This window comes from Macrobrachium nipponense, chromosome 18 (genome assembly GCF_015104395.2).
Source record: "Macrobrachium nipponense isolate FS-2020 chromosome 18, ASM1510439v2, whole genome shotgun sequence".
NCBI lineage: Eukaryota > Metazoa > Arthropoda > Malacostraca > Decapoda > Palaemonidae > Macrobrachium > Macrobrachium nipponense.
This window is the reverse complement of record NC_087211.1, coordinates 83,164,479-83,174,478: the sequence shown is the minus strand read 5'-3', so window position 1 is coordinate 83,174,478 and position 10,000 is coordinate 83,164,479. Positions and strand designations below refer to the sequence as shown.

The following is a 10,000-nucleotide window of genomic DNA, read 5'->3' as shown; positions in this document are numbered from 1 at the left end:
GTATTTTCTATTTACATAAACTATTGGTCACTTTCACTTGGATATATATATATATATATATATATATATATATATATATATATATATATATCATATTTTTATGGTAAAGTATCATTAATCGAATCAAAATAAATTTGGATTACTATTCGTAAAAAATAATTTTACCCACGTTCTCAGTATCGAGACACAACTGGACAGACAGAGAGACAGTTACAGAGAGAGAGAGAGAGAGAGAGAGAGAGAGAGAGAGAGAGAGAGTGGATGGATGGATAATGCCGTGCGATAGCTTAAGTAAATTCTCCCAGGTGACATCACACGGCGAATTTCGTGTCGAAATTCGCAACAGACTTGTTATAAAAATCTCTCTCTCTCTCTCTCTCTCTCTCTCTCAACAATTTCACTCCTCTTGTAAAAGTATCATAAAAATCATATTCAATTTTTGCAAATGTATGTGATTCTTCACCGTGGTCACCTTTCCAATCGGTTAAGGAACTTTGAAAATTATTTTCAGTTATTGGTAAATGGACATTAATCCTCGTCTAAGGCCTTTATCTTTCCCTAAAAGTCAAAATAAGGTCATCTAGATCACTATCGCATATCTCTGTGCCTCAGTCAGGCAATAAATAGAAGAAATAAACGAAAAAATTCAATAACATTTGCGAAAGGTAAGCGAGACGCCATTCTACGTATATCTTCGGCCATCTGCCCGATCTGTCAATTATCCTGATTAGGTATCTCACACAGCGCCACCAGTCTGACTTCCCCTCTCTCTCTCTCTCTCTCTCTCTCTCTCTCTCTCTCTCTCTCTCTCTCTCTCCCTTCGAGCCATCAATTCCAACGACGACCGTGAGTCATCCCCAATCCGTTCGGTGGTCAATCGTTGATGGCAATTCTATTTATACTGACCGTCTCCGTAGCGGTTGGGGGACATTAGCCATTTCCTCTCATGTTTTGGTTGACGTAGACGGGATGGCGAGTTCGACTGGTAGATTAATTTGCTTTTTATTTATCTATCAATTAAGTAATCTAGTTATCAATGTTATCTTGATATGATTGCTACATAGAGGCTAAAGTTTCCTATCTCTTCAGTAAATGTATAATACGCATTTCTTCAGGAACAACACATAGATTCTCGCGTGGAATCCGTCTCTTAGACATTTTCGTTTCTGACTCTAAAGCTTTTCATTCTCTTATTATATTTTCTCGCAATAAATTCTCCTGCTTTCCTGTTCTAAACGGGAGACGACTTTCTCAGGAAGAAGAAGAAGAAGAAGAAGAAGAAGAAGAAGAAGAAGATTACTATATAATATGTAATGCACAATTTTTGTAATAATACTATGCATAATTCGTGTAATGATAAAATGTATAATTTATGAAAAGATGTAGCAAATAATCTATGTAATTATATAATGCAGGATTTCTGTAATTATATAATGCACAATTTATATAACCGCATGATGCATAATTCATATCATTGTGTAATACATAATTCATGAAATTATATAATACATAATTCATCAAATTATGTAAAACATATTCATAAAAGTATGTAATACATGATTCATAAAATTATGTAACACATGATTTCTGCAATCGTATAATGCACAAATAATGTAACTGCATGATGCATAATTCATATTATTATGTAATACATAATTCATAAAATTATGCAATACATGATTCCTGTAGCTATGTAGTGCATAATTTTTAAAATTATTAAAAGTTTAATTCATGTCTATTTTCGATACATAATTTCATATTTCTTAACACCACCCACTGCATGCTTTCAATAAAAATAAAACTTTGAAAATTGCAGAATTAAAAAGTAAAATTCTTAAAAATAAAATAGAACAAAAACTAGAAATTAAAAAGATAAAATAAACAAAACTTAAAATACGAAAAAAGATAAAAACCGCAAAATAATCCTTATCTGACAAAACATAAGAAAAAAGAAACAAAAATTACATTAACAGTAATATGAAATACAAATACAAATAATAAAAATAATAAAGAATAACCTTTATGTGGTGAAACTCTATGTAGTTTGAGACGTCCTGTAACAAAACGAGATAAAAAGTAAGAAAAAATTACATTAAAAATAATATAAAATAGAGAAATATAAATAAAAATATAGAATAAAAAATCATAGACCACCAAAGAATTATTATATGGTGAAACTTATAGTTAAGACGATACCCATAATATAAAAAGAAATTAAGAACTACTTTGAAAAATAAAATATTGAAAGACTAAGAAAAAATGAAAACCACCAAATATTCCTTATATGGTGAAACTTATAGTTAAGACTATCCCCATAATATAAAAAAAATAAGAACTACTTTAATAAATAAAATATTGAAAGACTGAAAAAAATTAAAACCACCAATAATCCTTATGAGGTGAAACTTATAGTTAGACTATCCCCATAATATATATAAAAATTTAAGAACTACTTTAAAAAATAAAATAATGAAAGACTAAAAAAAATAAAAACCGCCAAATAATCCCTATGTGGTGAAACCCCTTATAGATAAGACGAACCCTTTAGACGGGTAGCAACATGATCCACCCCGGGAGTCGATCCTAGGTAACCTGATTTTTTTAGGGGTCAGCCACGCCCCCTTGTGGCCTCGTCCGATCGAGTGACGTAAGGTCACAGATTGGTGTTGTTGTTGTTGTTATAGATTCTGTTTGGTCTTAGATGGTTACCTGTCTGCTAATGAGAGCGGTTGAAGAGGCAATATCTTTAGGGTATATATTGATACTTAAGAGAACAGGGCACGATACCCTCCTTTTTATTTTTTTTATTGTTTTCTGAAATAAACAAAGGAATGTTGTTGTTGTTATAGATTCTGTTCGGTCTTATGTGGCGAGGTTACCTGTCTGCTAATAAGAATGGTTGAAGACGCAAATTTTTTAGGGTATATACTGATACTTAGAGGACAGGGCACGATACCCTCCTTTTTATTTCTGTTATTGTTTTCTTAAATAAATAAAGGAATGAAAAGTCATGCGTATAAGGATAACCTTTTCTTATTTTTTTCTGAAATAGATAAAAAATAGGGTATTTATTGATACTTAGAGGACAGGGCACGATACCCTCCTTTTTATTTTTGTTATTGTTTTCTGAAATAAATTAAGGAATGAAAAGTTATGGATATAAGGATACCCTTTTCTTATTTTTTTTCTGAAATAGATAAAAAATAGGATATATATTGATACTTAGAGGACAGGGCACGATACCCTCCTTTTTATTTCTGTTATTGTTTTCTTAAATAAATAAAGGAATGAAAAGTCATGGGTATAAGGATAACCTTTCTTATTTTTTTTCTGAAATAGATAAAAAAAATAGGGTATTTATTGATACTTAGAGGACAGGGCACGATACCCTCCTTTTTATTATTGTTATTGATTTCTGAAATAAATTAAGGAATGAAAAGTTATGGATATAAGGATACCCTTTTCTTATTTTTTTAAGTGAATTAAAGAATGGAAAGTTATGAATATAAGGATGGGCTCCTGTGTTTTTTTTTTATTATTTTCACAAATAAATGAAAGAAGGGCAAGCAATATCTACAGGAAATGGATACCAAAAAGGCGTGATCCGGCCTCTAGCTTGCTAGGGGCGCAGGCTAAAATCTACGGTCAAATAGAGCATTGTTTCACAAAAAAAAAAAAATTTAAATAAATACGCTATACTTTATTAGAAATAATTGTTCCGTACTTTTCAACATGCACATTATTTATCGTTTACATTTTCACTCCAATAAATAAATCATAAATATCCCATCCTAAAATTCCTGCATCTTCAACTAAAAGTGAAACGACTTTCTCAGACTTTGTTAGGCTCTTCCATAGACCTTCCCCACCCCCACCCCCAAACAACAGGCGAACAACAAGAACAACAACAATAGATACTACAACAAAGTAGCTTGTTTATAGGCTTACTCCCAGAGTAAGCGAAAAAGCCATGGCGACTGTTTTTTCTAGTGACTTTTGCAAATATGTTTTTAGGCAGTTTAAAGAACTCGCGGTGTAAGGGACTCATTTCAGAAATGGAACTATTGTATAAGTTGATAAATATGACAGAATTAGAAATCAATTTAATACATTTTAAAACACTAAAAGAAAAATTACACTCTGAGTATTTCGGAAGTGTCCTTAAAGGATGCGACGAGGGTCCTTGGCAGGATTAATTATGGTTCGCCCCTTCTATGCTTGTGGGATCGAGTGTCGTAAGAAACGGGAATATTGAATCGATGCAGGATCGATTATATAGGGTTTCTCACACCAATTAAAATATTCGTTTTTTTTTAGAAGTGGAGAAATTGTGTTTTGTTTTTGTTTTGTTCCATATAAGTAGGATTCGTCTTTCTGAATAATAATAATAATAATAATAATAATAATAATAATAATAATAAACGTCAGAGAGAGAGAGAGAGAGAGAGAGAGAGAGAGAGAGAGAGAGAGAGAGAAACTTGTAACAGTAATATATGTATATAGCAGTAATAAAGATCATTCAATATGACTACACTGGATTTGACGATCCCCTTTGGCAAATTGCTTGCCAGTTTCAGCAACATTGAGAAATCCTTAATAAGGAAAAATGAGAAGACTATACAAAATTAATGAGCTGATGCAGCAATCCTTTTCAACAAGACTTGTTTAAAAGAGGGTCTACTCCCAAGAAAAAATAATAATAATAATAATAATAATAATAATAATAATAATAATAATAATAATAATAATAAAATAATAATAATAATAATAATAATAATAATCAAGAAGAAATTATCACTCATTGATGTCGCAATACCATGGGATACCAGAGTTAAAGAGAAAGAGAGGGAAAAAATGGACAAGTATCAAGACATGAAAATAGAAATAAGAAGGATATGGGATATACCAGTAGAAATTGTACCTATACTCATAGGAACACTAGGTAGCGATCAAGATCCCTGAAAAGGAATCTAGAAAACAAGAGGGCTTGGGTAGCTCCAGGACTCATGCAGATAGTAAGAAAAGTGATGGTCTCCTAAGGAGGCAGGATGCAACCCGAAACCCCACACTATAAATACCACCCAGTCGAATTGGAGGACTGTGATGGACCAAAAAAAATAATAAAAAAAAAATAAATAATAATAATAATAAAAATAATAATAATAATAATAATAATAATAATAATAATAATAATAATAATAATAATAATAATAATAATAATAATAAATAATAATAATAATAATAATATTCTTTGAAAGCTTCAATTTTAAGTCAATGGCCCCGATGGGCTTGTTCCATATGAATAGGGTTCCATCTTCTGAATAATAATAAATAACAATAGAATCAGAAAAAAACCAGGAAACATATGACAATACAACAGAAGCACACCCAAGAGCAAATACGGACAGATTATACATAACACGAAAGGAAGGAGGGAGAGGACTAGTAAGCATAGAGGGCTGCGTCAACATCGAGAACAGAGCAATGAGGCAATATCTGAAAACCAGTGAAGACGAGTGGCTAAAGAGTGCATGGGAAGAAGGACTAATAAAAGTAGACGAAGACCCACATATATACAGAGACAGGACAATGACAGACAGAACAGAGGACTGGCACAACAAACCAATGCACGGACAATACATGAGACAGACTAAAGAACTAGCCAGCGATGACACATGGCAATGCTACAGAGGAGAGAGCTAAAGAAGGAAACTGAAGGAATGATAACAGCGGCACAAGATCAGGCCCTAAGAACCAGATATGTTCAAAGAAACGATAGACGGAAATAACATCTCCCCCATTTGTAGGAAGTGCTATACGAAAAATGAAACCATAAACCACTTAGCAAGCGAATGTCCGTCACTTGCACAGAATCAGTACAAAAAGAGGCATGATTCAGTGCAAAAGCCCTCCACTGGAGCATGTGCAAGAAACATCAGCTAGCCTTGCAGTTAATAAGTGGTACGAGCACCAACCTGAAGGAGTGATAGAAACGATCAGGCAAAGATCCTCTGGGACTATGGTATCAGAACGGATAGGGTGATACGTGCAAATAGACCAGACGTGACGTTGATTGACAAAGTCAAGAAGAAAGTATCACTCATTGATGTCTCAATGCCATGGGACGCCAGAGTTGAAGAGAAAGAGAGGGAAAAAAATGGATAAGTATCAAGATCTGAAAATAAAAATAAGAAGGATATGGGATATACCAGTGGAAATCGTACCCACCATAATCATAGGAGTACTAGGCACCGATCCCAACGATCCCGAAAAGGAATCTAGAAAAAACTAGAGGTCTGAAGTAGCTCCAGGACTCATGCAGGATAAGAAGAAGATGGGGTGAATCTCTAGAAACAAAACGGCCCCCCACATAGTAAGAAAAGTGATGGACTCCTAAGGAGGCATGATGCAACACGGACACACTATAAATACCACCCAGTCGAATTGGAGGACTGTGATAGAGCAAAAAAAATAATAATAATAATAATAATAATAATAATAATAATAATAATAATAATAATAATCATAATAATAATAATAATATATTCTTTGAAAGCTTCAATTTTAAGTCAATGGCCCCTATGGGCTTGTTCCATATGAATAAGGTTCATCTTCTGAATAATAATAATAATAATAATAATAATAATAATAATAATAATAATAATAATAATAATAATAATAACAATAAATGATAATTGTTACGGTTGTTTTGTTGTTGTTATAATAATGATGATAATAATAGTTGTTGTTGTTGTTGTAGACGTATTAAGTTAATAAATAATGAATAATAATCAAATAAGAATAATAACTAATAATAATAATAATAACTAATAATAATTGATTCCTTATTACAGCAATACCACCAGAAACATTCAGTACTTCAGTAAACCACCCACCCACTTCCCGAACTTCACTCTGTCTCACGTATTTCATCGTATTTCAGCACTGAAACGGAATACACTTGAGGTGGTCTTGCCGAAGTCTTTAAGTGTGAGAAATTAGTTCAGGTTTCAAAAGAGGATTCCGGTTTGTCGAGTCGATTTGGGGGTTTGGTCTCGTGGTCCTACACATATATATAAGAGGGAGGGAAGCGAAGGAGTTCATACGATTGGCTTTTGTTCTGCTTCCAAGACGACGACGACGATGCAGGTAATGGGAAGCGTGTATATATATATATATTATATATATATATATATATATATAGTATAGATTATATATATATATATATTATATATATTATATATATATATATATATTATATAGTATATATATATATATATATATAAGGTGTCCATAAAGTCCCAGTACTATTACAAGTATTTATTGCCCAGAATGGTACTGAGACTTTATGGACACCCTGTATATATATATATATATATATATATATATATATATATATATATTATATTATATATATACATATATTTATATATATAGATAAATAGATAGATGTAGATATATATATATATATATATATATATATATATATATATATATATATAATATATCTATATATATATATATATATATATTCATATATATTCATATGTATATATATACATACAACTGAATCACGAAAATATGGAACGTGATAAACATTTATATATATATTAAATAAAAGAGAAAATCCACGAAGGAAAGAGAAACGATGGAGTACTGCAAGCAAGGGCCTTTCGACGTCTTCTCCTTTACTTAGTAGAGGCTGCTGAGTCAAGGACGAGATATCGAAAGGCCTTGCAGAACTTCGTCGTTTATCTTTCCTTCGTGGAGTTTGTCTTTATATATGTGCATATATATATATGTATATATATATATGTTTATATATAGTGGCATATTCATTCACAAACAACTAAAGACAAACTTCCTGTATGTGAAAAGAAACCATATAAATAGAAAATAACATAAAAGAGAGAGAAAGGAAAATACAAAACAATACATTAATAAAAAAGAAAGACTGGGAGATGTCTAGTGGATGGGAGGTAAGGGGGGGGAGGGATCATTGAATGTCTGGTTGGTATGAGGGGAAGGGGGTTAGGGGGAAGAAAGGTTTCTAATATATTAACCCGGAAACACATGGCTTACCGACCCAGCCAATGAGCCAGTCATTAGCTGTGTATTGAATTAAGTACCCTGTATATACAGACCTGTTTGTTGCAATGAGCTCATCTCCTGTAGGAATAGGAATCAGAAACTGGATAGGAAAAATGGAAGCGTCCCAAAGGCTGTAGGAATTAGGAGGACATCTAATGGATTCGTGTGTCTGGAGTTTTGAAAGGTTCGTTTCATTACTGGCAGGCTGAATGGAGTAATGTATTTATTTCCTTGCTGTGTGTGTATGTGTGTGTGGGTCTGCGTGTCTGCGTGCATGTGTAAGGAATACCAACCATGTATCATATCCTTGATCACCTAAACCATCACCTAAACCATCACCTAAACCACACTCTTAATTACATTGAGTGTAGCAATGACCTGAAGATTCAACAAGAAGATTCCTCAAAGACCTCTTCCACTTTTTTCCAGCCCCTTCTGATCCTGTTAGTCTATGTGGGCGTGGCCTCCTGCCAGGATGGGTCCTACATCCTGGATTCCAGAGGCGTCGACGCCCAGCAGGGGCTCCTTCCAGCACGACAGCTCTACGACAACTACGAGGCCTTCTCAGACGCCTTCAGGCGACGATCTCAGGAGATGGCCAGGGAGTACAGCTTGGACGCAGACTGTCTACAACGACCCTGTGAGTTTTCGAAAACTAACCAATCTTGTGTAGTCCCATTTCTGTGAATATTTCACTAAATAATTCAGAGGCTTCTATATGGACTACGTTATACTAATTTCCAATACCTTCCAGAACCCCGAGTACACCTGGGCTTATGCCGTCGACGCCAAATCCACCGGGGACATGAAGTCTGCCAGAGAGGAGCGTCGAGGGGACGTCGTTGTGGGTCAGTATTCTGTCATGGACCCTGATGGCACTCTGCGCACAGTCGACTACTCGGTCGCTCCAGGCACTGGATTCCAGGCCAAGGTCACCAAGGAAAGGGCTGACGGCGTTTCCAGTAGTCCAGTCTCCACATACAGCCAACAGAATCAGTATTCTCAGTACCAAAGGCAGCAGTACAACCAGAATCAACAATCCTACAGGAATCAAAACCAGGAATCTCGCTCCCTGAATCAGAGGAACGACAGGAATGATTACCAAAATCAGTTCCAGAACCAGCAATACAGATATGAAAATGGTGAACGTTTCCAGAACCAGCAGTCAAACAGGAATTATTTCCTGAGTCAGCAGAACTACAGACAGAATTCCCAGAATCAAACAGGAATGATCTTCAGTTCAGGAACAATGATGGGGAATACCTATTCCACTCAACGTTATGGATCCAACAGCAATTACTTCAACATTGATCAGTACAATTCCCAGAGAAGTTTGTATTCCAGGGATTCAAACAACTTCCAGTCCTTTGCTCAACGTTATGGAAACACAAACAGTCAAAATTACAACCAGTATAGTTCTAATTACAATAACAACCAGCAATCTAATAAACTACAGAGAAACTAACAACTACAACCAGTACAACAGAGACTCATCACAATACAACACAGATAGATATGGCAACAACATTACAACTCACAGGAACAGAACAGCAGGTACAACCTGAACAACCAGAACAGAAACAACCAATACAACCGAAATCAGAATGAAAAAACCAGTATTACAGAATCCAGCAGAGGAACAACCCCGAGACAACAGTACAATAATAACAACAACAACAATAACTGGAACAGGGATTCAAACTACAACAACAACTCTGACAACTACCAGAGGTCACAACAGTACCAACAAGGAACTCAGTTCCAGATGGTCACAGTACAACAGAGAGGGTCAAGTCCAAAGGTCACAGTACAACAGAGAAGGTCAGTACCAGGGTTCCCGGTTCTCACAGAACCAGCAGAGAAGTCTGACCCAGCAGAACTCAAGACAGAACTCCCAGTTCTACTCTCG

The 10,000-nt window shown here is 34.4% G+C and overlaps 1 pseudogene; it reads left to right on the top strand.

The window, feature by feature from the left end:
• Window positions 1-7,118: 7,118 nt before the first annotated feature.
• The window catches only part of LOC135196683 (homeobox protein 2-like), a 3,460-nt pseudogene continuing 578 nt past the window's right edge, over window positions 7,119-10,000 (top strand).